The 2,196-nt window shown below is 44.7% G+C and overlaps 1 protein-coding gene across 1 annotated transcript in view; it reads right to left on the reverse strand.

Annotated features, from left to right (window-relative positions):
- Nucleotides 1–1,828, reverse strand: part of LOC107039924 — a 26,459-nt gene extending 24,631 nt beyond the window's left edge. The window contains exon 1 of the mRNA XM_015259780.2: nucleotides 1,600–1,828. The gene's annotated coding sequence lies outside the window, so the exon portion shown is untranslated. The remainder of the gene's footprint in view (nucleotides 1–1,599) is intronic.
- Between the last annotated feature and the right edge of the window lie 368 nt (nucleotides 1,829–2,196).

Here is a 2,196-nt window from a genome sequence, read left to right on the forward strand (position 1 = left end):
GAGAGAGAGAGAGAGAGAGAGAGAGAGAGAGAGAGAGAGAGAGAGAGAGAGATTGACTTTAAAAATATCAGAGTTCAAGCTGCTTCGTATGTATAACTATAACTATGTAATGTGGTATAGAAGCGTGGCATCATAAACTGCGATGCAGAATGCAATAGAGTTCGTGAAGGCAGGGGGAGGTCGTTGTACCTAGACGGTGCGCAAGCATGTATAGTCAAGTCAACTAACCTAACACGAATATAGGAGAGCTACCGAATAGAGACAGTACAGCAATGATGAGAGGAGAGACCACCGACTCAACACCTCCCTCTCCTCCTCCAATGCATTTTTCGATTTCCTCTCGCTTTCGGTGAATTTCGGTCTCGGGAGGTGAGATAAGAGGGGATTTCTTCATCGGGATGCCGTTATTTTTAGACACCATTTGAATTCAGGCGTCTTGTTATCATCGATGCGCGATAACAGGGTGTAGGAGTAATTGATGGAAAATCGATGGGGGGAGGAGCCCCTCGCGGGGTTTCGCAAAGGGCCAGCGTAGGGTTTGTGCATCGAAGTTCAAAAGGAAAGGTGTTTGAAGACTGCGAATTACGTCGCATGGGGTCACGGTAATCACCGAAGGCGGGGGCAGTGAGAGGCTGCGGATTGTTAACGAAATTTCAGCCGGTAAAAGACGGAGAAATGTGGGCAACCTGATGGTGAATTGAGGAGCATGAACTTAGGATGAGATGAGGGGAGTTTGAGCGGCGGTGGAGGCGGGGGGAATAGAAAGGGGAAGGCAAAATGGCCGAGTTGTGGAGCGAGGCGAGCGCCGCCTGGAAGTATTTTTTTTATATTCCCGCCGGGAGCGTGAAATAAATTTTTCCATCGTTTGATATGAAATTATTTTTTTTCACATTCAATGCAGGAGGATCCACGATTTCGGGGGTTATGGGGCGTTAGGGGTTGACGAGGGAATTTGAAGGGTTGAGGTGTTGATTGATGTTTCAGGAGGAAAAGGAAGAAGAACAAAGCTTGGAGCCAGCGAGTTTCGGGGCTCTCTGCACGATACACAACGTTTTTGAAATTATTTTGAGGAGGAAGGAATGGGGGGTTGCGGGTGATGCCGTGGGTTTGGGAATTTTTTTTTTACGAGGGTCTGAGCGGGGACAGGGGCTTGACAAAGGCGACTTTTTTGGGGGGATTGATGAGGTATTTAGGCGAGTTGTGGTGGAGTTGACAATTGTCGGGGGATAAATGGCTCAGAAGGGAGATGAAAGGCAGTGGCATCCTCGCTGGGCTACTTGGTTAGGTGTGCCCGAGTCCGAACTTTATAACCTTGAATAATGGAATACGATTGCAATTGGGGAGCACTAGATCGAGTTGTGACGAGTGACACTGACACTGAATGATTATTCGAGGAAATGTGTTGTGATGCCTTGACATGGCATCGGAAATTAGGAAAAACGTTGAACCCGCAGAGCGACGTGTCTAACATATCGACGATTTATCACAGTTGCACTGGAGTTGAGGGCATTTTTTCCACTTGTATGGTTAATAAGTGATGTTGAACGCGGTGGGAATGGCTATTAGTCGGGATATATCAGTGGTTTATTGTCTTCTTACCTCAGTGTGACAGGAATACAGAAAAGCTCACTTCAAACTTGGATGTAAACACAATCATTTTTCTTGTCAATAATCACCAGGGGCATAGATAACGTTGAACTTGTCGTTAATCGTTACATCGCTTACAGTATTTATAAGCTTTTTTTCACGATTAATTACGGTGTTGTACAGCGCGATAAATACAACAATTCACCGAAGACTCGGTAAAACATCCGTCCAAAACTAAAGATGGCAGCCATTCTTTTGGTAGGTACAAAACAAAGGTTCACATCCACGGACTCCGAAGACCCGTAGCCTCGAACCAGACGACTACCGTCCATGGTTTTTCAGCGGCGGGAAGTTTGATTTGGGTTGCGGGCCAAGGCGATTTTTCATGTTTCACTGAGAGAAGAATGAACGAGTTCTCAAACGAGTTCTGTTTGGGACAAAGAAAATCGGTAGTTGAAAATTACCAAAAGTTTAATTGTTTGGTTGGAATTTGAAAGTCTCAAACATGAATATATTTATCTATTTATAATAATATATTTATCTGTTTGGTGCTACAAATGTTTTTCTTTCTTTTAAATCTATGTAGGCCTCCTCCTCTCCTTAATAATT

The sequence above is a fragment of the Diachasma alloeum genome, unplaced genomic scaffold (assembly GCF_001412515.2).
Source record: "Diachasma alloeum isolate Michigan unplaced genomic scaffold, Dall2.0 Dall_scaffold_00313, whole genome shotgun sequence".
In the NCBI taxonomy this organism is placed as follows: domain Eukaryota; kingdom Metazoa; phylum Arthropoda; class Insecta; order Hymenoptera; family Braconidae; genus Diachasma; species Diachasma alloeum.